The following is a 27,986-nucleotide window of genomic DNA, read 5'->3' as shown; positions in this document are numbered from 1 at the left end:
ATAAGCTTTCAAATCTGGGGGCGGGTCTCGGTATGCCTAGCGACCAATGGGCGGAAGCAGACTGGAGAGCGGCTAGTGGGCGGAGCTTCCCGCGGGTATCCGCGTGCCAAGTTGGGTAGGGTGCTGCTTCCTGGCTGAGGTGGGTACCGCCCTCTCTTGGCAGCGTTGCGGATCTCGGATTCCAATCTGGAGACAATAAAGACGTAGCTGAGGCCCCGAAGTGAGGCCGCTGCCGCTACACTTAGCTCCGCGACTCCCCTAGGGACCAGGTGAGAAATGGCAGGCCTTTTCACTGCGGGCCGGGACAGGCTCTGCTTCGAAAGAGTAACTTAGAATGAGCGCTGCCCGCACCCAGAAGGTCACTTCACTTCTTTCGCTTCATGATCCTACCTGTTGTCCATAGGCGCCCTCATGGACAAGGTACATTTTTCTCAGAAAAGATTTTCAAAAGCATTCTTCTCTTTTTGTGGGTTGTTGTGGGTTGTTTGTTTGTTTTTTTGTTTGTTTTGCCATTCTGAAAATACAAAGCAGCTACCTATCTTCCACGCACAGGCAAGGTCTTTGCAGTGCTCAAAATGTAAGTGCCAGTACATCTTCTCTGATTATTTTAAAGTGATCCTTTTCTTTTGATGCAGTGTTATTACAGTCATAAGACAAGTATTTACTACTTGGGCCATCTCTACGTGCTGTGCTTCATTTTAAAGAAAAGTATGGGAGAAGGCGAGGGTGGGATGTTTCGAGAGAACAGCATCGAAACATGTATATTATCTAGGATGAAACAGATCACCAGCCCAGGTTGGATGCATGAGACAAGTGCTCGGGCCTGGTGCACTGGGAAGACCCAGAGGAATCGGGTAGGGAGGGAGGTGGGAGGAGGGATCGGGATAGGGAATACATGTAAATCCATGGCTGATTCATGTCGATGTATGACAAAAACCACTACAATATTGTAAAGTAATTAGCCTCCAACTAATAAAAATAAATAAAAAAGAAAGAAAGAAAAGTAACTGCTAATGTTAACTGAGCATTACCTTGTGCCAGCCGTGGTCCTAAGCACTTTAAAACTAGTTATGGTACTGGTCCTGAGAACAACCCCATGAGGAAAATACTGTTAATATGCACTTTTTATAGATTTTGAACAACCTATGAGGTAGGTACTGTTACTATGCTCTTTTTATAGATTTTGAGGAAACTGAATTCAAGATTAAATAATTTGCTCAAAGGCATACAGCTATTAATGGTGGAACTGGGAAATTAAACTCAGCTGGATGACTTCAAGACCTGCCGTCTCACACGTGATCTTATTTTCCACTGTTTTACTTAGTAGCATTTGTAGCATAGTAACTGTTCCGTTGAGCTTACTGTCTTTCTTTTTCTTATTCTATATTTATGTTCCCTGTAACTTACCCCCTTCCCTTTCTAACTTCCCACTGTCTCATTCAGCTTGCTTTCTTTCCCCACAAAATCATCATATTTGTGGTGAGCCAGTTAGTAGTAAAGAAGGGATGCAAGGCCAGGAGTAAAAATGAACAGAGAAAGTAGAAGGGAAGAAAGAGAGAAAGGGAAGAAAGGAGAGATGATAAAGTAAAACTGTAATTTACTGCTTGGGCTGGAACTTAAGTCTTTAGGGGCCTCTGTGTCAAACTCATTACCCTTTCAGGCAAGTCTACCCAAAAATCTGCGCTTCCCGTTTTGCTTTTTACTAGCTGTTACTGATTCCAACTCTTGGGCCCTCTAGGTACTACATTTGTTTATTGTTCAACAAATACTTATTGAAAACCTGCTAAGTGCCAAACACTGGACTAGAGGCATTGAGAAAGTGGAGGAAAGCTACCAAAACAGACCCTAACCCTCGAGGAGCTTTGTTGTTGTTCAGTTGTGTCTGACTGTTTGCAACCCAATGAAGTACAGCATGCCAGGCTTCCCTGTCCATCACTGTCTCCAGGAGTTTGCTCAGACTCATGTCCACTGAGTCGGTGATGCCATCCAACCATCTCATCCTCTGTTGCTCCCTTCTCTTGCCCTTCAGTCTTTCCCAGAGTTAGGGTCTTTTCCAATGAGTTGGCTCTTCGCATCAGGTGGCCAAAGTATTGGAGCTTCAGCGTCAGCATCAGTCCTTCCAATGAAAATTCACGGTTGATTTCCTTTAGGATTGACTGGTTGGATCTCCTTGCTGTCCAAGGGACTCTCAAGAGTCTTCTCCAGCATCACAGTTCGAAAGGATCAGTTCTTGGATGTTCAGCCTTCCTTATGGTCCAACTCTCATATCTGTCCATGACTGCTGGAAAAACCATAACTTTATACGGACCTTTGTCAACAAAGTGATGTCCCTGCTTCTTAATGCACTGTCTAGATTTGTCATAGCTTTTCTTCCAAGTATCTTTTAATTTTGTGACTGCAGTCACCATCTGCAGTGATTTTGTAGCCCAAGAAAATAAAACCTGTCACTGTTATATTCAAATAATTGACAAAAAATTGCAAATACAAATAAAAAGACATAAATAATTGAGAAATTACAACTGTACTGAGTGGTTTGAAGAAAATGTTTAGAGCTGTAAGACAGTGTCACCAGAACCTGAGCAAGTAGTGTTTGATCTGGATCTCCAAGGGTTATTAGGTGTTAAATAAGTTTAAAAAAAAAAAAAGAGGAGTAAGCACCCAGGTAAAGGGGCAGGATAAATATAAGAGCCAGTGGATTTTCTGCCTTCTTTTATTCTAGCTCTCAGAAGCATTCCTCACAGTTTGTTTCATCCACACAGTTAAATGTTTCAGCCTTGAAACATTCTTCCTTTGGCTTCTGGGCCAGCAAAAGGTCACCCTCCCCTTGTTTACTGTTAATCTCTGACTTAGCATATTCAATATGGGACCATGATTTTTCATTGCAAAACGGGAAGCCTCTCCTCTCTAATCTGTGCCTCAGTAAATGACACCACCACGCATCTACCTTCATGAGAAAGAATCATCTCTGAGTTCTCCTTTTCCCTCACCACTCTCATCCAGTTCGTAAACAAATGTATCTGTTGTACTTTTTTGTTAGAAGTGAAATAAATGCTTGCTTCTCTTTTCATTACCCAGACCCCTACAGCCTCCAGCTGGCCGCCTGCTTCACATCCTGTTCTCTGTTATTTATAGGGCAGCAAAACCAGCTTCACGTGGGAATGATCATGTCAGCCTCTGGCTTAAAGCACTTCAATGACGTTTTAGAATAAGATGATATTTATATTGTTCAGTGAAGAAAAAAGATGCAAAAGTATATAAAAACTGTACTATTATGTAAGCAAGAAGAAGAAATGAGAGTTTACATACATATGTATTCCACACAAATTTTTGGTATATTTTTGAAGATAGAAATACAAAAACTATAAAACAGAAAATTAGTTGTAAATGGCTCTCTATTGGGGATGGGAATGTGACTTCTGTAACTTAAAAAAAAAACAAACAGAATTTTGCCTTTTCAAAAAATTAAACCTAAAAATAAAAGCAAGCCCTAAAATGCTTGAGAAATGCAAGCCCTAAAATGCAAAGAAAGAGATGAATATACCCCTATATCAAATTGTCAGCATAGCTACACAGAGAAAAAGAGCTTGTTCAATTAACTTGGGCACAGTATTCTATGTACAGGAGTTAGGAGTTGTGGGATATGATGAGCAAAAAGAAATGCAAAAAAATTAATAACTTGGCTTAGTAGGCTTGATGTTGAAACGGATCTTGGTATAATTTTGAAACTGTTATGCATGTGTTATAGGAAAAAGCAAATCAGTAAAAATATTCGTGTTTGGTTCCAGGGTTCTCACTGTGGGAGAAGAGAAATAAATATGGTATGATAGAAAGTAAAGAAGAACCCCATGATGTTAGATTTGAATTGGTAGTAGAATGACCTGGATTGTTTGGGTTTTTATCTTTTTTTATCTTAATTGGGTCCACCGAGAGGGCCTGGAGGCCTAGAAGCCCTGGCACCCCAGTAACAATGGACATCTCCGGACCAAGCCACCCAGATGGTTTCTAAATACCATTTATCGCTAAAAGAAACCAGTGCCTCTTGGAGAGAAGACTGCTTCCAGGTCTGGGGCACGGAAATTATAAAGTGAACCTAGACCATTCTTGTCAGAAAACGCAAAGAAGTTTTCAGAGACGAATAAAGTCATTTAACAAAGGACACTGGATCTGGCCTAAAGGGTTTTACACTGACCATGTTTGGAACAATTTGTGCATCAAAAGAATAATGATGGTAATAGTTTAATAACACGTTTAATGTTTTAAGTCCTGTTTGTAGGAGGGTGGATGAGGGAGAAGAGGACTAAAAATGGAAAGCTCTTCACATGAGAATGCCAGTTAATGCAAAAACAGTAGTAAAATATCCCCACTTTGCAACTCCCAATGTAAAAATTGACATCCCTGCTAAGTCACTTCAGTCATGTTGGACTCTTTGGGATTCTGTAGACTGTAGTCTGCCAGACTCCTCTATCCATGGGATTCTCCAGGCAAGAACCCTGGAGTGGGTTGTAATGCCCTCCCCCAGGGGATCTTCCTGACCCAGCAATTGAACCTGTGTCTCTTATGTCTCCTGCTTTGACAGGCAGGTTCCTTAACCACTAGCACCACCTGGGGAGCCCAAAAATCAACATAGATAAAGCTTGTCAGTGAATCCTAAAACAATGGATTGTGTGTGTGTGTGTGTGTGGTCACTCAAGACTGACTCTTTGTGACCCCATGGCCTGGGGCCCACCAGGCTTCTCTCTCCTTGGCACTTTCTAGGCAAGAATACTGGAGTGGATTGCTAGTTCCTACTGCAGGGGATCTTCCTGACCCAGGGATCGAACCTGCATCTCCTGCATTGGCAGGCAGATTCCTGCCAGTGCACCACCTGGGAAGCCTGCCAGAAATGTTTAACCTGAATCTAATCGTGAGGACCATTTTACAGGTCAACAGACCTAGAATGTCAGTGTTAGGGAAAGAGAAGGTCAAAAGTCGTGGTGCTTGTTGCTAAATGAAATTCATGAATCTTCATTGGTTATAGATTTTTCAAAAAGTAACTGCAAAAAGAAAAACATTCTGTGGACAATTGGGGAAATTTAAATACGGATTATATAGTAGATTATACTGAATCAGTATTAATTTGGGAGCATGTGATAATTTGTGACCATGTAGAAGCATGTCTTTATTTCGGAAAGATGTTTGCTTCAGTATTTAGCAGCAGAGTGTGTCAGTGTCTGCAACTACTTACCTTCAGAAGATTTGAGGGGGGAATGTTAGGGAGAACAAAAGAAGAGAGAACAAAGAAAATAGAACCAAAACAGTTATGTGACAAACAGTTCATAGTTCTTATAGCTTTAAGCTTTTCTAAAATGAAAAGGGAAAATAAATCCTAATTGTTTTGGGTGTTTTTTTTTTTTTTTTTTTGGCCACACTGCCCTGCATGTGGGATCATAGCTCCCTGACCAGGGCTCAAACCCACACCCCCCCCTACATTGGAGGGTAGAGTCTTGACCCACACCCCCTCCACTGGAAGACATAATCTTAACCACTGGACCACCAGAAGTCCCCCAAATTCCTAATTATTATGATGACCTACTAGGCCCTTCAAGATCAGGTATCAGCCAATCTCACTTTCTTACCTCTCTGCAGTGAGTTCTACTCTGGGTACCTCAAACACACCAGCCTCTTCTAGGATATGTGAACCTTTGCATAGATTCCCTCCACCTGAGTTATCTCCTCTCCATTTATCATGTGACTCACTTCTCTTCCTCCTTTAGATCTCCTCTATCATATTACCTGCTTAGAAAAGACTTTCTGTCCATCTTATCTCAAATGCTCCTCTTTTTTATTTGCAGGCTAGATTTCATTTTCCTACTTATTACAACCAGCAATTATTATCTTTTTTACAGTAATTATTACATGTCTGGTTTTTGTTGCCATTGTACTACCACCTCCTTAAATTCTATAGGAGCCGTGTTTATCTTGGTCATTGCTGTATCCTCAGTGATTCCATAAACACGTGGTGATCAAACAAATACTTGCTGAACAATGAATGAAGGCTGATGTGGCTGAAGTGGGTGGGGAGGGATGGGCTAAGGCCAGATCCTACAAGGCTTAGTCAGCTAAGTTACAGATTTGGATTCTTATTCTAAGAACAATGAGAAAGGACTGTTGTAAGTGTGCGTATCATACAATACCATTTCCCTTTGTGTTTTAAAAAGGTTAATCTCCGAGCAGAGGATAGAGGCATCCCAGGAGAATGCGGTTGAACCAGCTAGGAGGCTATTACAGCCATCCCATCAAGAGATGGTGATAACGTGGAACTGGGAGATGGCAGAGCAGATGCAGAAAACTGAACAGATTTCAGAGGTATTTTTTCCTGCTTTTTCCATCTCAGCACTGGCCACTAGTTTTCCCTTAGAAACACAGAGCCAACTTGATTGGGAGATGCTTAAGATTTAGGCCCATTCAAAATAATTCCCATAAGTCCCCTTGAAGTGAACGTTAGCATAAGATGAAAATATTAAGTTGCATCAAGCTGATTTCTTGCTCTGATCACAGCCTGTACAAGTATAGCTAAGTTTCTCTGTGCTGGATACTGTTCTAAGCACGTTATACTCATTCAATCCTAGATACCATGTGAAGTATTCTGTTATCAGTACCCTGCCTTTAGTTGTTCAGTTGCTAAGTCATGCCCGACTCTCTGCCTTTAGTAGACAAGAAAACTGAGACATGTCCCTTTTGAGGAATAGTAGAGGTGTTTACTGCATAGAGGTGTTAGGTTTAGTCAGGTAATGTCTGTAAAGTACTTTTAAAAGTGCCTGGCACATGTTAAATAATAACTTATTGTACAAATAGTAAATGATAGAATTGGAATCTGGGTAGATGGCTATAGAGTCTGCACAGTTAACCACTGCTTCCTACTGCTTCTTAAAGTTTGGACTGAACACCCCTGAAACCCCATTGAAAGAAGACTGAGTGACTAGCTCCTGCTGCACAGTCACCTCCAAATGCAGAACTAATGTAGACAGTTTCTCAATCCAAAAACTAAGTAGGTATTTTTGCAAAGGTTTGAATAACAGGTTCAACAAGCATTTATCAAGTATCCATTACGCAGTAGATATCTCTGTCTTTAAGAAGGCTTCGTCCTAAAGCAAGTCTTTCTCAATCTGAGATTTCAAGCACGAATATAATCCCTGTTCCCTACAGCACCCATAGTATGTAATGCAATCATTTCTCTCTTGTACCTTTAGAATGGTATTACTTCTGTGGCCATCCTGAGAAAACTGAGAGAATAGTTACACGAATAATTTTTTTTTATATCCTGTGGTTTATTTGGGGAAATCCATGCACAATTTCAAAACAGTATGACAAATATTATGATAAAAGTGTACAAAGAGTAATAGGAGCAGAATGAGAATAATTTAGAGTGACAACTTCTGATGATAGACAGATTTGAGTTTGAATATAAGCTCAGTCACTTACAGGAAGTGACCTCGGGAAGGATATAAAAGTCTCCCTAAAGTTGTGAGGATTAAAATAGCATTTGTTAGTTATTTAGTAAAGCCTAACACACAATATGTTTCATCATGGTATTTGTTTTTATTCAGTCTGCGTAAGTCACTGGTATGCAAGCTCATGAGTGTCTGTCTAGAACCTCTGTAACCCTGACACTTACAATAGTGCCTTGCATATAACAGCCACTGAATAAATATTTTTTGTATTTATAAATTACATCCACCAAGGAAGGTTTTGTAAAGTGGCATGTAAACTGAAATGAATGACTGAGGTTTGCCAGTGAATTGTAGAAGGAGGCCATTCCAGACAATGAAAACATATGAGGCAATGAAAAGAAAGACATGAGCACACAAAAGTCATTATAAAAACTATAAGTACCTAGTTCAATAAGACTTTGAGTATAGATACTGTGGACAATGCCAGGAGATGAAAAAAAGCAGGCAGGACCTACATATGTAGGGTCCTGTATGTATGACATGCTTAAAAAAGAGTTAGAATTACTGTATTCGATAGTGCATAGGAGGTTGTGCACAGCAGAGACATGCAGGGGGAAAATGGAGGAAGAGAAGCAACAGAAAGGTTTAAGTCTGTAATATCCCAGTCTTACAATGTGGGAGTCAAGAGATGAAGGAACAGGACATAGTACATAGAAGTTAATTATTTATAGGTGTGAAGGTAACCAGTAGAGGCAGAAAAATAACCATAACTCTCTTGGCTAAGTGCTTATCTGTCATTGTAGGAAGTAAGTAGATAGTGCTTATAATTAATACATGAAGAAATAACATTAGGAGTGTGTTAGTCAAAAATATGTCAAAAGAACTAAAAGTAGATTGTAAGGGTGATTGCTTCTGAGAAGCAAGACAGGAGGGGAACTGGGGAAGCTTTTGTTACAAACTCTTGTTAAATTCGTAACAAGAGTTTTCTTGTGTTACAATGTGTCAAAGAAATGACACGCTATTCACTTACTGTGTGTCAAGCTCTAAGACCCCATCATCTGCTCACTGAAGGAGGCTCCCCACTCCTGAGCTTGCAGAGGTTGCATGGTTGGCCATCTTTCTAAAACATGGTCGACTAAGACTTGCCTGAGAGCTTCTGCACTCTCTCTTCCCTCTGTTCCCTCCGGATGTCTCTCCATGACTAACTTGTCATTATTTAGTGTTACCGTCCCAAAGAGGTGATCTTTGCCCACCCTCCCTGAGGTTGCTCCCTTCACCAACACCTCCCCCAGCCAGTCACTTTCTATCCAACTGACCTCATTTACTTTCTTCATAACGTTCTTACAATGACTGAAATTACCTTGTTTGTTTACACTACGTCTTCCCCCACCATAGGGCAGACCTATGAGACAGTAGATTTCCCTGGTGGCTTAGAGTGTAAAGCGCCTGCCCACAATGCGGGAGACCCAGGTTCATTTCCTGGGTCGGGAAGATCCCCTGGAGAAGGAAATGGCAACCCACTCCAGTATTCTTGCCTGAGATATCCCATGGACCGAGGAGCCTGGTGGTCTATAGTCCATGGGATTGCAAAGATTCAGGCACGACCAAGCAGCAGCAGATGTCTTTCAGCTGGATGAGCTAAGAGGCCCAGCGCAGGTGTGGCAATGACCTGACAGTGATGACGGTAGGACCTGTGGTTCTCCTAATACACGAAGAGGCATGCTCACTCGAATGGTGGGGATGAACTGCAGTCCCTGGCCTCCTTTCCACAGAGCTCCCCATGGTTGGTCAGCAACTATCTCCTCACATGGGCTCCCTCCCCTACTCTGCTGTTTTTTGGAAGTCTGTCAATTGAGTTATTAACTCTCTCTCTTTGAATCCCTGATCTAAAAATCTCAATTGTCCCCAAGTCGACATGGATAGATCTAACTACATGGAAGTATGGAACAAGAAAGAAGAACACAGCACTAGCATTTCAAGACCTTTTCTCACTGCAAGTATGAAAAATCAGACCATTCTATTACCAAAATGAAAATACTTAAAACCAAAACAGTACTATTTATGCATTATATCTTGCATTGTTTTGAAAATAGCACAAGGCGGTGCTAGTGGACCTCACATATTTTTCAACCGCAATTATAGACTTTCTGGTGAACTTTTCTAAAGAGTTCTCTTTCTAATGAGCTATTTCAAGATTCCGGCTTCCTTAGAAGGCGGAAGAAGGGTCATGCCAATGTGATCTTAAATAATGATGTCATGAGTAGTTTGACTATTTTTGGTTGAGGGAAGCCAGTGAATTCACTGTAATTAATTGGAACATAATGAGACTGATTTTAGTAACTCCCTCAAAACAAACAATCTTTGCTCTATGCCAGCATAGTGATGTTGGGAGGGAAAAAGGAAAATGAGAAAGAAGAGGGAAAAAGGAAATACCTGTTTGGGTTGTTTTTGTCTTCAGTCATCTAAAGGAATATTTCTGAGTCTTTAGTCACAGAGTTATAGAATATTAGAAACAATGGGACATGCAAGTGATCTGGCTCAACTTTCTCACTTTATACGGAAAAAAACCAAGGCTCTGAGAAGTTAAGTAGCATGCCCAAGCACTCATCATAGGCAGTGGCAGAGCCAGAATATGAATACATAAATTATAAGAACCTAGCCAATTTTTAAAAAGTTGATACACAAGGAAAACTATCAAGCTACAAATAGAATAGTATGATCTCATGTTAGCAACTCTGAGACTAGCACACATTTTTAAAAAATACATGAACTCTTCTTTAGCAGTCAGAAAATGAGCATTGTTCTTTTTACTTCCTGAGCTCCTTTTCATTCCATTTCCCCTAGTTTTTCACCCTAGTGCAAGTTTCTTTACCCTAATACAGAGTGTTTATGCTCCAAAGACTTTCATTGATCATCTTATCATGTGTTTCAAACAAAAACAGATACAGATTTTAATTTTTTTAGTTCCAAGTTAAAAAAAAAAGTCTATATTTAAGATTATTATTGTTATACAAGTAGTTAAAACCATATATATATTAAATATTTTTTATAATTGCCAAACACCTAAGTAGAAATTTGCAGGCATGTATATTTTATTGAAGTTAGTGGGGGAACTTTCCTGGTGGTCCAGTGGGTTAAGACTCTGTTTTCAATATAGAGTTCAAGGGTACAATTCCTGGTCAGGGAACTAAGATCCTGCATGCCATGCAGTGTGGCAAAAAAAAAATTTTTTTAATTAATGGGGATTTATTTTATCATTAATTCAGGTACTCATGGAAGAACATTATTTCTAAAAATAGGACAGAGTACCACTTCTATTCTCTTAGTGGTTTTCACAATAATAATATAATAATAGAAATTATGGCAGTGTCACCCAACTCTTTTAACTTCTTTCAAATTAGATGTCAAAAATAAGTGATTTATTATCCAAAATTACTTAAAAGTTTTATCAGCTAATAATTGAATTAGGTCTATTGAAATCTATAAATTAGAAACCATCTGACTTATAAAAGGTTTTATTTGTGTGTCATCCTTGCACAGGGGCCATGCTGATCTTCTCTGTCCTGTGCAGTGGCTAAGACCCTGTGTTCCTAATGCAGGAGGCCCAGGTTCAATCCCTGATCACAGAACTAGGTCCCACAAGCCACAACTAAAGCTCCTATAAGCCACTCCTAAGACCTGGCACAATCAAATAAATATTAAAAATGGGAATGGACTTTAATCAGGATAAGTATCTCATAATCTGATTTGATAAAATAGGGCTTAGCTCCCTTATTGGATGATAGACAGCTAACCTGAGAAAAATCTTATAATTTTTTCTAGCTAATGACAAGTGCCAAGATGAGTGTTCTTTCAATAGCTGAAAAGAATTGCTTTCCTTAAAAAAAAAAAAAAAAAAATCTAAGCTCTCTTTGCTTTACTATCATGGAACTTTCAAGGGCACTGCATTCTTGATTCTAGTCCATAAAGGTCAGAGGCACAGTCACACCCAATGCCTATTCTGTTTTAATTCAGAGTATCCCAACACTGGCCAAAGTATGCTGGTTCTAAAGCAACATTTTTCTCTTAACAGAAATATGTATAAGAAAGACAAATGTTAGGCAGGATTTTATGTGCCTTGATTAATTATTCAAGGAGGCTTCCCCAACCATTTTTTTAAGATTTTTTCTAATATGAATCATTTTTAAAGTATTTATTGAATTTGTTACAATATTGCTTCTGTTTTATGTTTCAGTCTTTTGGCCACAAAGCGTATGGGATCTTAGTTCCCTGATCAAACCTGCACCACTTGCATTGAAAGACAAAGTCTTACCCACTGAATCTCCAGTGAAGTCTCCCAGTCGTTTGAATTGTCCTTTTGTTGGGCAACCAGGAGATTTTTACTTATTGAGATAATACACTATAAGATTTCAGATAAGTTAGGGTATGCCTTTCTTTTCTAAAGTAGGAGAGTGGACTATACTGAAGAGACAGGTGGGAACACAGAATATATGCTGAAGGCAAAAGAAAGAGTGTTGTTTAAATTAGAGTGAAAAATAAATAGAGCTTTATAGTCAAGTAGTAGGGTCAATTCCAGACTGTCATTTAGAAGTTTCTGACACTGAGCAAGGTCAATGGACATTTCTGAGTCTGGTGCTTTTTAAATGCCAGCTTCTGTTGGGTACAGAAGGGACCAATAAATGGTAGTTATTATTGCAGTCTTCCAGGAGAGACCAATGTAAAAAGGTAACATAAGTGTGGTTAGATTGTAACAAATGTGATCCCTTCCTCTCCTGAGGAAGAGAATTTTCACTGGATTTTATACATTTCTCATATTTTATTTACTAGATTTTAAACTTCTGGGATTACAGGAACTGTGCTTTACCCAGTTTTATAAACCCCTCAGTCCTAGTGACTGCTCTCGCACATAATGGAAAAAGATTTAGGCCTGAATCAACAATCTCCAGTTCATTATAGATGTTCCATGAAGATCTACACAAATATGGGGATGATGAGACTAAGGAGAAAGGCTGGTCCTCCAAAACGAACTCATAAAATAATATTTGATGTAGGACCCTAACCACAGACTCTTAGGCATTCAAAATTCTAATGAATTCTTTCTAAGTTAAAGGAAATATTTTAGCAGAATGTCTAAAATACATTTTTAATTCTGAAACTTGATGAACAATAATTCTGAGTCACAGTTGAGATGTATAATTTAGGGAATCATTAAAAAAACAAACAAAACCTTTCAGATGAGTGGATATTTATGGGAAACTTGTAGGAGTATTTGCAAAAGATCTGAAATGAGCTGTTTTCTCTCAATTGCCGTGATTACTCATTGTGGGGCAATAAGTATCTAGACAGATTAAGTTCCAAACAGATCATTTGGAACAAAAAGAAATATCTATATTCAATGACTATAAATTTAGCACATCCAGCCTCTTCTTGCATAGGCATCTTCACACTGCCCAGCACAGGCCTCAACTATTGGCTATGTCAGTCAAACAGCCAAGAGTATTAGGTTCCTTTGCTAAAAATATTCCAACTCGAATCATCTTGGCAGACAATACAAAAAAAAAAAAAAAATTTCTTTGTCCAATAAAGTGGCCAAAGTTTAGGAGACTGAAAAGAAATAGAAAAGCAAGTTACTAATTGAGCCTCAGTCTTGTCACCATTAAAATGATATTTTTAATACAGGTCCACAGTCTCTACTCTGCAATACCAAAATAGACGAAACACAAAACCAAAGAAATACTGTCTGAGACCCAAAAACGTTTTTATAAGTGTGGCACCAGGATTATTTGGCAGCCAAACCTCAGCTGTGCAGGCTTAGTTATATCTCAGCACTCATATCCATCATATCCATCACCACTCATGTCTGCTTTCTGCTGACATTTGGTGGCTTGAGGATTCATTGCACTGTGAAAATGACCCAAAGAGTTAAAGATTTGCCTCTGGGTAACAGAAGAAAAGGAAGCATCTGTCTTTGTCAATAGCTCAGAAAGTGGAGTTACCGCAGAAGCTTGGTGGTGGTGTGTCTGTGAGATGCCTTACTGAAGAATATGGTATGGGGCCCACACCATTTATGACTTGTACAGACAGAAAGATAAGCTCTTAAAATTTTATGGTGACAGTGATAACCAAGTGCTAGTGAAAAATAGAAAAACATTTCATAGAACCAAAACAAGGATCTTGACTGTGTTAACTGAATGGATTCAATAACAAAGAAGTCAAGATATATCACTGACTGCCTTGTAGGTCATAAAACAAGCTAGGCTATACCATGAAGAACTGAACATTGAGAGTAAGTGTGAATATTCAGAAGACTGGCTGTAAAAATGTTTAAAATATTGTGGTATCAAGTATCTTAAATTCTGTGGTGAAGCTGCTGATGATCATGAGACCACTGAAAAATTACATTGATGAATTTGCCAAGATCATATTTGATGAAAACCGTAGCCCTGAACACATTTACAGCTCTGTACTTGTACTACATTCCTAGACAAACCGTAACAGTGGCAGACAAAAAGACACCAACAGATGTATAGGATGCCAGGCAGAGGTTGACTGTTCTTGGGTGTGCATAGGCTTCAGTCACACACAAGATAAAATTGACAGTGACTGGGAAAAGTCTGTATCCGAGATGTTTAAAGGGTGTGCTCCGGGACTTCCCTGGTGATCCAGTGGCTATGACTCTAGGCTTCCCGTGTAAGGGGCCCGGGTTTGATCCCTGGTCAAGGAACTAGGTCCCACATGCTAAAACTAAGATCTAGTGCAGCCAAATGAATACATTAAAAAAAAAAAAATGGTGTACACAATTTACCTTTGCAGTATTATGCAAACAGGAAAACACCAGTAACAAGAGAAATCTTTTTGGATTGGTTCCATTAGCACCTTGTGCCAGCAACATGAACTCACTGCAAGCAAGCTGGACAGGAAGACAATAGCAGAACTTTACTGTGCCTAGACAACTGTTCTGCATATCCCCCTCCTTGAACTTCTTGTGAGAAATGATGTTTATGGCACTTACTTTCCTCCCAGTGTGACATCCATAATATAACCCTGTGACCAGGGAATTCTATGCTCCTTGAAGAACAAATATAAATGCTTCTTTCCTTTTTTTGAGTAGCATTCTTGCTTTGGTCAACAGAAGCCTGAAAATCCAAGATTTCCTTAAGAATTTAGTCTTGAGAACGCCCTCTGTGTTAGTCAGTCAGTAATGTCTGACTCTGCGATCCTACGTCGGTGGGATTCTCTGGGCAAGAATGCTGGAGCAGGTTGCCATTTTCTTCTCCAGGGGATCTTCCCAACCCAGGGATCGAACTCAGGTCTCCTGCATTGCAGGCAGTTCTTTACCCTCTGAGCCACCACCCCAACTGCTAATGCTTAAAATGATGTCAATAAATCAACACTAACCAATACTTGGTACAGACTTTGGGCCACAATGACGTTTGAAAATTACCTGACCGATAAAGATTTTGAAGTATTTAGAGACTCTGGTTAGAAGATGATAGCAAAGCTCATTACTTTTGCCAAAAACTGAAAGTGTAAATATAACTGAAAGAAGCAGACTTTGAAGAGATGCTGAACACGTAATGATGCCCCCATGTGCTTTCTTTGAGTGATGGGGAAATTGCTGAGAAGGTCTTAAGTACAGATCAGTACAAAGATGGTAGTAGTACTGACAGTGGCATCATAAGCACAAGTGAAAAAAATCTCCAAAGACCAAATGGTGAAAATGTGTGACCAGTTAATTGCTAGACTTGAACAGTGTATGTTTATCAGTGAGCCTGCTCACTGACAGTTTACTCATTTAAATAGAAACTGCTGGAGTTCCCCTGTGGTCCAGTGGTTAAGAATCCACCTGCTGGTGCAAGAGACATGAATTTGATCCCTAGTCCAGGAAGATTCCACATTCTTTGGGGCAACTAAGTTCATGTGGCCACAACTACTGAAGCCTGCTTGCTAGAACCCATGCTCCACAAGAGGAGCCACCACAATGAGAGGCCTGCACACCACACCTAGAGAGTAGCCCCTGCTCGCCACAGCTAGAGAAAGTTCTTGTGCAGCACCAAAAACTCAGCACAGCCAAAAATAAAGCTAAGAATAAATAAAAATTTTTTAAAAACAGAAACTGCTTAAATGCAAGCCTGTGTTTAGGGAGACCAGTAACACGGAGGAGAGTCTTTAAAAAGGAAAGTCTGTGTTTGGTAACACTTCATCACTTGAGGATTCTGTTTCTGGCTCCTCATCAGATGTTCAGCTCCAACCTGGTTTTACAGGCAACGGTAACACCAGCATCATCTCTTCAAGAAGTGATATTTGTTGCATGTGTCACAGGTTTGTTTTCATCAGTATCAATTTTAAATATGGCTAAGACCTTTCCTAGAAATAAGCTTTATCATAAGCAAGGAAAGAAAGAAACTTGGGACTTCCTTGGCAGTCTGGTGGTTTAGAGTCTCCCACTGCAGGGGTGCATGGTTTCAATCCCTGGTTGGGGAACTAAGATCCCACATGCCCAAATTTGGTAATTTATATACATAAATAAGGTATTTTTTTATGGTCTTTTTTTTTTCAGTTTGAATTTTCATAGATTTCTTTGCAGAAATATTAATGCATTACATGCCCATTAGTAGTGTTATAAAATCTGTAGCTTAAGTACCATATTCCACAGAATTCCAGTTTCTTTTTAGATTGAAACAAAAATCTAATTTCCAAAACACATTCTTCCCCAGGCTTTTGTATAAAAGATTGTAGACCTGTAATACTTACCTTAGAGATATGTTGTAAAGACCCCATGAAATGCCTAGCACATAGTAAGCACTCATTTAATGTAACTACTATTATTATTTCATTCTCCTGCTCTTAAGAGTAAAATGTTGGATAAGGTCTTTTTGGCATTGAAGTTAATAAGTTGACAGCAAAGGTAATAATAAGCATTCTTCAAATTTTATGACCCTAATAGAGCCTTTGGAAATGTACGGCTGATAATATGTACTAGGAGTTATCTCCCTAATTTTCATCTAAGAAGCATTTCCTAAATCAGAGAATAGAGAATGTTATACTACAGTAGGCTACATTGCACGTTTATAAAATACATACACCTCTAGTTAGCCCTTATTTTATTCATCAAGGAAATACAATTATTAATACATGCCTATCTGTTAACCATTCTTTCAGCTCCCTCTTCCATAAGTACCACATAAACCATAATTTAATCTTCCTTGTGAGCAAGGATTTATCCTAACCCTCTGTATAACCTTGGCCGCTATCGTAAGATCTTGGACATGGCTGAATAAATAAAATTGGCATTGTGTTTTATAAATAAAGCTGTTGTTAGCCTGATGAGTGTGAATCAATTCTCTATAGCCTAGTCTCCTTTGTTTTCATTTTTCTGTAGTGTTTGTGTATTTAAAATATAAGATTCATTGCTTTTCTCTCTTAAAAGGCACACATAGCTATTGTAGAAAGCATGACTTATAAGGAAGAAAATTAACTCACTCCTAGTTTTACAACCGCTTCCCAGGTGGCTTAGCAGTAAATAATCCGTCTGCCAGTGCAGGAGATGCAGATTCAATCACTGGGTCAGAAATATCCCCTGAAAAAGGAACTGGTAACCTACTCTAATGTTCTTACTGGGGAAATCCCAGGGACAGAGGAGCCTAGAGGACTACAGTCTGTGGGGTTGCAAAAGAGTTGAACATGACTTAGCTACACTAAAAGAACAATATTACAGCCAGTGATAATCACTCTTAACCTTTGTTTACTTTGGAAGCTATATATGATGCTAATCTATAAGCCCTACAGGGGTACAAATGGCAGGCTTTCCATTCAGCATATACAGTAGCAGGCATACAACAGATTGAAAACACACCCTCACACCTTCAGGGATCAAACTGTGTTCACAGGTTCTTTTATCCAGATTATTTTTAGTTAACACTATCTTATATTTTCCCATATCAATCCTATTTGATCTGACAAAATCTGATTTTCTACACTGCATACCGCTTATCCTCTTTACTTCAGGACCTCTACTCCCTGCTGCTGCTGCTAAGTTGCTACAGTCATATCCGACTCTGTCCGACCCCATGGACTGCAGCCTACCAGGCTCCTCGGTCCATGGGATTTTCCAGGCAAGAGCACTGGAGTGGGGTGCCATTGCCTTCTCCACTCTACTCCCTAGCCCTGGGGAAACACTATCCTGCAGCCCCGCTGCCAGACCAGCCTTCCTTTCTCTGTTGTCCTCACCACTTTCCCATCAGAATGGTCCCCTCATTTCCCATTATCTCATGCCCTGCCTCTCTGCAAGCTGCTCTTATAAGGTATAATAACCTTCACCTTCACGTGGACTCACAGGTAACCTGACTGGAGACTGGTTCCCATTCTCCACTCAGCACTGTTCTTGGATTGGGATGAGCTGACGCTGTGCAGGAAAGGCATGGCATGGAAGAGAGAGAGAGTCTCCACGGAGAGAAAAACAGCAGCAACTCCATTTTGGTAAGTAGGGGTGTGAGGGGTGGGCCCTTTGTCCTCAGTGGTACCCATGTCAGTCTCAAAATTAGTCACTGAAATAGGTGTGAGCTAATGGGAAGAGGCCTGGAGTTAACTGTGCTATTATGGAAATCTCAGCCCGGCTCATGATTAAAAGTGCACCCCACTGGGATGTAAGCCAGATGAACAACTAGCTCTAGATGACTAGAGTTGGTATTGTGAGCCAGACCTTGGGAACTGGCTTTGTGTGATTTTATTTTTGGACTTTATTCCCATGTTTCGCCAGGGTTTTCTACAGTTTTTATAAAATTATAGTAATAGATGATGTTCTCCTTCTCCCAAGTAATATGCTTTACTTTAGCTGTTAATTTCCTTACCTAGGGATAATTTTTAAATAGTCATCTATCCTTAGTTTTCTGAAATGTTACCATCAAGTGTCTGGATGTGATCTGGGTTTTGCTTTGTTTTGTTTTTCTATTCATTTTAAGCAGCACTCAGGGGCTCTTTCGTTGGAGGTGTCATGTCTTTCATTGACAGTGAGCTATTTTATTCTGTTGGTTTTTTAATATGTCTTTCCCTTCATTCCCTCCATTCTTTCCTTCTGGGACACCTCTTTGTTTTTCTTCAAATATTTGGTGATTCTCAGTTGTTCGTCTGTTTGCATTTTCAGTTGTCTCTTAGCCTTGCGTATATGTTTGAGTGCTTATCTGTTCATTGTTTCTGCTTCCTGTGGTTATAGAGAGAGGAAGGATATACCACCAGACCAAGTGGATCAGTAGCTGGTCTCCTGAGCATGGGAACTCCCACTTTCTTCTGGGGTACACACGTCTCTTGGTTATTACCCTGCTTATAATCCCCAAGAGGTCCCATTGGAATAACTTTGGCTGTTTGCTGTGTAGCACAGGTGGAAGGAAGAAAAGAGGAACTGCCTGATGGTTCCTGCTGCTGGAATGCTACCAGAATCACCCTAAATGTTGGTTTGGGGCTGCCTCCTGACCCTGTATCTCCTTTCCCTAAGCTTGGAGCAGTACTGAAGCCTGACTCACAATTTATAGGTGCCATCTTCTTTAATGGTAGGCAGTGGGTCTCTTTTCAGTGTTATCCCAGTTCTGTTTTCTGTGTTTCAGCAGTTCTTGCAGAATGTTTGATCCATTTAGAGAAATTCGTCTTGCAAGTCAACATGATCTTCAAATATCTATATATCTAAAGACATATAGAATGTATATATTTATAGGTATCTGTAGATATATATCCTTTAGGTTAGTTTTAGGGTTTAGATCAGGTGAGGAAGGCTGGATGAGCATGTTTTTGTTTGGATTGCCATCTTGATCCAATATTTCTGTAGAAGTTTTCCAACATTTTAAAAAGACATACTACTTTTCAAACAAAATCTCATGTAGAGGATCAATGTATTAATCAGGTAAATGCAAAACTGATCTAGTTGAAGCCAAGGAAGCAGCCCTGTATGTGAACTCATTGGTCTCCTTTTGACCCTTCACTGCAGCTTCTGAGACCCTCCATGGAATCTTAGAACTCTGCAGAGCAGGTGAAAAACTGCTGCCAAGATTTATAGTCCAGGAGTGTCTGATCCATAACAGGTTCTTAATAAATACTGCCTATCATTATGAATAGAAGGATACAGTATGTGGATGGAATGGAATACTACTCAACCATAAAAAAGAATGAAGTTTTGCCATTTGCAACCATGCAGATGGGCCTGAATGGCATTAGGCTTAGTGAAACAAGTCAGACAGAGAAAGACAGGTATTTTATATTATTACTTATATGTGGAATCTGAAAAATGAGACTAGTGAATATAACAACAACAAAAAAACAGACTCACAGTTATAGAGAACAGGGTTAGGGTACTAAGAGATACTAAGAGATATAAACTCCTATACAGAAAAGAAGCTCCTAGGGCATATTATACAGCACAGGGAATATAGCCAATATTTTATAATAAGTATAAATGGATTATGATCTTTTAAAATTATGAATTTTTAATTGTAAACTTAAAATTGTGAATTCAGGTACCGTACACCTAAAAGAAAATATTGTAAATCAACTTATGTGTGTGCATGTGTGCTGACTCTGTGACCCTATGAATTGTAGCCTGCCAAGCTCCTCTGTCCATGGGATTTCCCAGGCAAGGATGCTAGAGTGGGTTGCCATTTCCTTCTCCAGGGAATCTTCCTGCTCCAGGGATCAAACTTCAGTCTCCTGCGTCTCCTGCATTGGCAGGCAGATTCTTTACAACTGAGCCACCTGGAAAGCCCAAATCAACTTAAAGCTCAATATTAAAAAGCCCCCAATTAATAGACCCCCCCAAAAAAGTAGCAATCATTATCATTACTGCTAAAATCACTGCCCCTCTGCCTTCCCTAACCCAAAGCCTTCCATAGGTCCTGATACCAGCTTCTGCCATTCGTTCTGGCAGTCCCATCTTGAAGAGAAGGGAAACAAATCTTTTTTTTTAGAGAATCAATAGCAACCAACCACCTAGTGAGTATGACCAACTGCCTCCCCAGGTCCTCCCATCTTAACCTAACTTAATCCTTAGAGTGATGCTATGAGGCAAGTGTTTGATCTCCAGGATATAATGAAGAAATAGAGGTTCAAACAGCCAAAGTAGAAATACATACAAATTCAAATGAGTAAGAAATGTCCAGTTATTTTATTCTCTAAAATTTAATTAAATCTAACTCCTAACATGGTTCCACTGGAATGGCAAGAAATGACATCTCAGCCATTTGAAGGCTTCCTTCATGGGACCTGACTCAGGATTCCAGTTCTTGCCCAGTGTGCTAAAGCATGGAGGATGCCGGCCCCTGTCCCTTCTTATCCAACTGCATGATTACTTGCTGGATGCCCATTTTCTGTACTAGGAAATTTCCTCTGAAATGAGACATGCCATGTCTTCTGTGTGACCTGCAATGGCCAGGATCTTTGAGGGGCTGGGGTAGGTCAGTGTACACCTCACCACATACCTTTCCTCTCTGGGCACTAGCATCCTCCTCTAGCTACTCAAATCTCTGGGCTCCTCTCCCTCCTCTTTTAGTGACAGGTATATTTGTCTCTTCCTTCTTGCTTCCCTCAAAGAGTCCCTTTCTCTCTTTCTAAGAATGCATAGAAGAAGCTAGCCGAGTTTGAACTTTAACAAAGCAAAAAGTGGTCCATGGCAATGTCTTTCCATGTGCAAAAAACCCCCAAGGCAGGAAAATACCACGAGTCTTCTGCTGAGAAAGGGGATGGTGAGCCCGGGGTCTGGAGAATATAAAAAAAAACTGATTCTCAATAAGTTTTCCTGCCACAAAAAGTAAGTCACTGATTAATCCAAAGCCCCGCAGTAGTAAGATGCAGACCAACACCAGCTGACTAGAACATGCCTGGATGGACCAAGTTCCAGTCTCTGCAGGGCAGGTGCTCAGGGCAGGGGGGAGCAGCAGCTGCAAATGCCAGCTCAGCGCGGCCCTGTGACCACACTGATGGAGATCATGACTGGACCACATCCAGGACTTGAGTCTTAGCAGAGTCTGCGGTCCGAACCCATCTCACTACAGGGACATTCCTTCATCTTACACGAGATGAACAGTGTGTCCCCAGGAGAGAAGCTAAATTATTCTGACCTTGGAATTTCCACATGGGGATGCTTATGTAAAGCTGTACTTAGAAGAAACAGAATGACGATACTATTAAAGAGCACTTACATGGAACAAACTCAGCCTCCTCTCAAATTTTAGTATGTGAGTTACGTAAGGGAGAGTTAAAACAAAATGACCTTTTTACACATAAATGTGCTGCTTTCAGACTTTCAATTATATACCTTTGAACAATTTTATATTTTTGTATGGAAGACTTAAACCTTTTTCAGACAACCAAGAATTGCATTTTGTTCTTTCAATGCTAATAATGCTAATTTACTTTCAATGCTAATAGGAATAGTTTGTTGTTACTCAGAGGTAAAACTTTAAATGGCCAAGAAGTTAAATCACAGAGAAAGCTTAGCCACCTAACTTTGGACCTATCGTCATTTTTATGTTTACAGGAGTAATTTTATGTTGACCTGAACTGTCAAAAACACATTAAAAATAACAAAGTGGGGGTGTGCGTGGTAGTGTAATTTCTCTGAACAGCCAGAATAGTGGTCATAATGTTTGTTTTTATAAGTGAGTCCCTTAGAGACACAATTTTTATGTTTACCCCAGTTCACTTTTTCCTTACTAAACATTCTACACCCAAAATAAATTATAAATTATACATATATTTATATATTTATAATTTTTATATTTATATATTTTACATATTTATAATTTATAATATTTATATATTTAATATATAATTAAATATATAATATTTAATAACTTATATTTATATATTTATAATTATAAATTATAAATAATTATAATTATAAATTGGGGGGGGAAACCAAGAAAATTAAAAGTTCAAAGAAAAAGGAAAACTTTCTTGGAAATCTACCACCCAAAGACTACCACTGTTAACATTTCCATCAGTTTCTTTTGGGGTATTTTCCTGTACATCTGTTTCAAATTCCCAATATTGTTCCTGTTACTTCTTTCTTTTATAGTCATGGTCAGTGTTGACTTCTCTTTTGTCTTTTTTACTTATTATTGTAAAATAAGAATTTCCCCCATTTAAAAATTATACTCTTCATAAGACTTTTTAATGGCTAATAGTCTATCATGTATATGACTGCGTTACAATTCACTTAACTAGAGAAATTGACTTCCAGAAAACCCATTCCTCTGGGTTCCATACCTTTCCTCTCAAATGTGGCTAAGGGTTTCTGGATGCCACAGGATAAATATCTGCATATCTATTACCATATGTAAAATAGATAGCTAGTGGGAGTTCCATGTATGATGCAGGGAACCCAGAGCTAGTGTTCTATAACAACCTAAGGGGTGGAACGGAGGTTCAGGAGGGAGAGGATGTATGTATACCTAATGCCAATTCTTGCTGATGTATGACAAAAACCATCACAATATTGTAAAGTAATTATCCTCTAAATAAAAAAATACATATATGTAAAATAAAGTAACCAATTTTCCACAAAATTGGAAGAGTCATTCTAAGATGAACCCAGCTCAGAGATTATGAAATAGGGCAAGAAATGTAAATAAATTTTTAAAGCAGGAAAAGGATTTTTAAAATTAGATGAAATGTGATAGAAGAGAAAATTATTAACATTTATGAAATGTCATCACAACCCGCAGTGTAATGGTCATTTGTGATTCATACAACATATGTCTTTTTGTGACTGGTTTATTTCACTTAGCATAATGTCCTCAAGGTTCATCCATGTTGTAGCTTGTGATAGAATTTCCTTCTTTTTTAAGGATGGATAATAATATTTCTGTAAACCAGATTTTGTTTAGCCATTCATCTGGGGGTGGATATTTGTGTTCCTTCTACCTCTTGGTTATTGTGAACAGTGGTGTCAGGAACATGGGTGTGAAAATATCTCTTTGAGATCCTGCATTCCACTTCTTTGGATATACACCCAGCAGTGGGATTGCTGGATCATGTGATGGTTCTGTTTTTAATATTTTGAGGAACCTCCATATTATTTTCCATAGCAGTATAATCCATTTAAAAAGGAAGAAGGTATACAAAGAAACGCCCTATTTGTAGAGGGTCAGGCTGGGCCAACACTCTTGATTCACAGGGGGTAGGAATTCACTGAACAGCGTCAATTATTCCCATTCCTTTCCATGACAAAGCCCTGATTTTTATTCAAGTATCCACTTTTTCTTCAGGAGGCCCAGTACTCAAAGGAACTGAACCTCATTCTCAGCTTTGGGATGTGTCTTGCTTACTCTGAACCACTCGTGGTAATCCCACCACCTTGCCGTTGAATGGTTTAGGAACTCAGGCTTCAGTCATTCATGGCGCAGCTCCCTTGGGGACTGTTAATTGGCAGAGGACTGGAACCTGTGACCTCAGTTGACCCCTCAGTCAGCCTGAAGGGAAAGGTTTCTGTGGTACAGTGGGTGAAAGGTGGTCTTTTTCTCCTGTAGAACATGAACAAAGAAATGTGTGTCCCCATTTGCTCTTGTAAGCCATTTATTCACAGTGAGGACTCTAATCTGGAGACAAAACTGATACACAAAGGAAGACTGGACCAGGAGAGTATCAAAGAAATGGAGGGAAGCCCTTATGGCAGAAGACCTGCAGCCCCTTTGAGCTCTGGACTGCCTGTTAATAAATTTCTTCGTGTGTAAGCTAGCCTCAACTGGATTTTCAGTTATTTGCAGCCCTAAGCATCCTAACTGATACAACTCTCCTCTACTGTTGGGGAACCTTTGGGGGGAAGTTTGAGAATCAGCTCTTCATCTTACAGCCCTGAGCGCTGCAGCTCCTCTTTACACATGGGCTGGTCAGTGTAGCCTTCCCGCTGCCAGCTGAGGGTGTCGCACCTTGGGATATTTGAAAATCTGAGATAAGGTTCTGTTTTGCAGCTGAAGGAGAGATAAGGAAAGGGGAATACTCCTCCACCAGATGATGGCCTGTGACTAGATCTAATCTGGACAAGAAGAGGCTGTACCCTGGTGGTGACTTTGAAGGAAACAGACAGCAAAACCACTGCTAACCCACACTGTGAATTAGAACAAAAAAATACCCTTCCCAAGACACTTTACCTCCATATCATGATAAACTCACAATACTTCGTTTTTGTTAGCACAAAGCATTTTCCTTTCATTTGCCAGAAATTTGTCATAATGAATATACAAATGTATGCTATCTAGGGTGTGAATAGTTCTCAGATCTGGCACCATTGAGCCTGGCACCATCTGGACAAAGAACAGGGCAGCCTCTTCGAGACAGAACACAGAGCAGATGAGAAAGCTGGTGGAGACGTGCTTGCAGTTCAGACATAATTCTGATAAGTAAACACCTTTACAGGTGAACTGGGTAGATCAGGTTTTTCTTAATTTCTAATTTTAAAATCATTTAAAACTTATAAAAAATGGTGCAAGAAAAAGTCACCAAGAACCAAAAATAAGTTCTCATATATCCTTCACCCAGTTTCCAAATGTTCACAGTGCATAATGGTAGCATAATTATGAACAATAGAAAATTTTCTTAACTATACTATTAACAGATACACAGATATTATTCAAATTTCCCTAATTGTCACACTGATTTTTTTTCTGGTCCTGGATCCAATCCAGGATCATACATTACATTTAGTTGTCATATTTTTCTATCTTCTTCAGGCTAAGACACTTCCTCAATTTTTTTTTTGTCTTTCATGACATTGATACTTTTGGGCAATACTAGCCAGTTACTTTGTAGAATGTCCTTCAAGTTGGGTCTGATGTCCTTATGATTAAATTTAGCTTGTGCATTTTTGGCAGGAACACTACAGAAGTAATGCTGGGCGCTTCTCAGGGCATCATTTCAGGCGTCACATGATAACTGCTCTGTCTCATTACTAGTGATGTTAACTTTGATTACTTGGTTACAGTGATGTGAGCCTGCTTTCTGCACTGTGAAGTTACTATTTTTATAATTGAGTTTCTCATGTGGAGATACTTTTGAAATATGCATCTATCCTGTTTTTCATCAAACTTTACCTCACTAATTCTACAATCCATTGATGGATTTTACTTACATCAGTTATTATTGTGGCATTAGCCAAATGGTGAGACCAAGATTTGGGCTTTAGAATAAAGTTTGGACAGAGTTTCCAAATGTAGGTGAGGAACATCTCACAGCCTGCCAGTATAATCGGCACTCTAAAATGAGAGCAGGAATTTTGCAATCAGACAGGTCCACCTTCACATATTGGCTCCAGTGTGTATTAACTGTGTGAGCTGAAGCCAACTAACCGCTCGGAGCATCAGTTCCCTTACTGTTAAAGTAGGGATGATGGAGTCCACTTGATAGAGTTCTTATGATGGTTATAATGAACAGAAAAACTTTGCACAGTCTCTGTCATACCATAAATGCTCAGTAAATTTTGGCTATTATCATAATGATAATGGTTCATCTTCAGAAAAAAAACAACAAAGGTACTTTCTTGGCATAGATACTTATGGAAGAAGTGCCTTTTTTTCTTTCTTTTTAATTTTTAGCCTTTTGTTAAGTCTAACTGGGAAGAATGTACTTCGGATGTACCAGTTAGATGGGCAAGAAGCAAGATTGAATACACACACACACACTATATGCCCAGCCCTTTGGATATGATGACAAAGGAAATATACTAGCTCAGATTAAAACTAATATAAACATAATATCCAGGATTATTGAGCACTTTGGCAGATATCACTGGGTTGTTTTGTTTTTTTTTTTTAACCCAATAGCCAATCTCTCATTCACAGGAGAATTCTGCTTTATGAGTAAGTGGAAATGTGCTCAGCTAAAAAAAAAATTTATTTCCCAAGTTCCTTTGCAACCAGAGATGGCTAATATGACCAGTAACAAAAGTCTGCTAGATATGACTTCTAGGAAGCTACTGAATTTTGATAAAAGAGACATAGCTGACATGTGCCTTTTAACCTTCACTCTCCATTTTCCTGCCTGGAACTCAGAAACAATGCTTGTTTGGCAACAGCCACCTTGCAACCTAGGGGCAGAAAGACACACACTGAAGATGGCAGAACAGTCAGACTGAAGGAGCCTTGTTCTGTATGCAACTTTTATTCTCTTATTATAAGTGAGGAAACCCAAGGCTCAGCGGTGTTAAGCAAAGTATCCATGGTCAGTTAGCTCTTAAGCACTGCAGCCGGGACTCAAATCTTTGTCTATATGACTCCAGAGTTGTCTGTTTTCTACTACAGTACAAGCTTCCTGCACTGCCCTGGTGGTTCAGATGGTAAAGAATCTGCCTGCAGCGCAGGAGATGTGGGTTCAATACCTGAGCTGGGAAGATCCCATGGAGAAGGGAATGGCTACAACACTCCAGTGTTCTTGCCTGGAGAACTTCATGGACAGAGGAGCCTGATGGACTGCAGTCCCTGGAGTCTCAAAGAGTCGGACTCTACTGAGTGACTAACACTTTCACTTTTTCACAAACTTCCTGAAAGGATGAACATACTTAGAACCCTTTCTCCCCACGATTACATATTATGATGAACAAAGCAAAGTGCAATGGCAAAATTAAGTGTCCAGTGGTTGACAGCAAAGCCACAGATATTACTTAGTCTTTCTCTTCGTTGACGATCAGCAACCCCAGTTCGATAAGCAAACATGATCAGCAGTTCTCTGGCATTTCATCTCCTACTCATGCCAGAAAATAAGACTTCAAACCAGGATAAGAAACTTCTGATGAGTGGCAACAACAAGTAGTTGCCACCTAGAGAGCACATCCAGAACGTCATGGCCTAAGTCAGAGGTCACAAAGAAATGGTAGATGTGTCTTGATTGCTTGATTTGGGTGCTTAGTTAATTGCTTGAGCTAAGAAATATCCCATAATAACTGAGATTCTTGTTGCTCTTACAAAACCAAGGCCTGAATTCCTGGGTGGCAACATTTGACTGGAGTGGCCCCCCACTTCCAGTTCATCATTCCATTTCATATTGCTTCTCTGATGCTAAGCCAGAGTATTTGTTTCCAATTATCATCAGGTTTGTTCACTTACTAGTGTCGACTGAAAAAAAATGCACAAGGGGAGTGTTGTGAAGTTAAGTTTTTGGGGGGGCAAATTGAAGACTATAACCTGGGAGACCGTCTCTCAGGTAACTTTAAGGAACTGCTCTGAAGAGGTAAAGGGAGAGGTCTGTATATATGTGATTTGGGAGGTTGGGATGATATGTGCAACAAGCACACATTTTGGCAGAAGGTTACTGCTGGTCACAAGAAGGTTAGTGCTCGTCAAGAGGAGCAGATGTCTCCATTAATTATTTTAGTGCCTTTCTAGATATGAGCAGATGCAAGCAATTGGGCTCATAAAATCTGAAAATATCTAACTATCAGGCGAGTGTATGCTCCTCTGTTCTTTGTCTCGTCACAACAAAAATTTGGAGTGACGGACATTAAAGCCCTCTTGGTGGGTCACAGCTCTTGGGTCTTGGACAGACCAGTGTTATAGCTCTTAAATAAATCAGTGTTACAACTCA

At 39.6% G+C, this 27,986-nt stretch overlaps 1 long non-coding RNA gene and 1 pseudogene across 1 annotated transcript; one reads left to right on the top strand and one right to left on the bottom strand.

Annotated features, from left to right (window-relative positions):
* Window positions 1-8: 8 nt before the first annotated feature.
* Window positions 9-27,986, top strand: LOC139036038 (uncharacterized). The gene is made up of 4 exons (XR_011488726.1): window positions 9-269; window positions 6,198-6,345; window positions 17,769-17,909; window positions 26,708-27,986. It is a non-coding gene; the product is annotated as an uncharacterized lncRNA (long non-coding RNA).
* Window positions 10,936-11,031, bottom strand: LOC139036109 (U6 spliceosomal RNA; annotated as a pseudogene).

Source organism: Odocoileus virginianus, chromosome 7 (assembly GCF_023699985.2).
Source record: "Odocoileus virginianus isolate 20LAN1187 ecotype Illinois chromosome 7, Ovbor_1.2, whole genome shotgun sequence".
Taxonomy (NCBI): Eukaryota; Metazoa; Chordata; class Mammalia; order Artiodactyla; family Cervidae; genus Odocoileus; species Odocoileus virginianus.
Note: the sequence above shows the minus strand (reverse complement) of the source record. Positions and strands in the feature narration are given on the sequence as shown.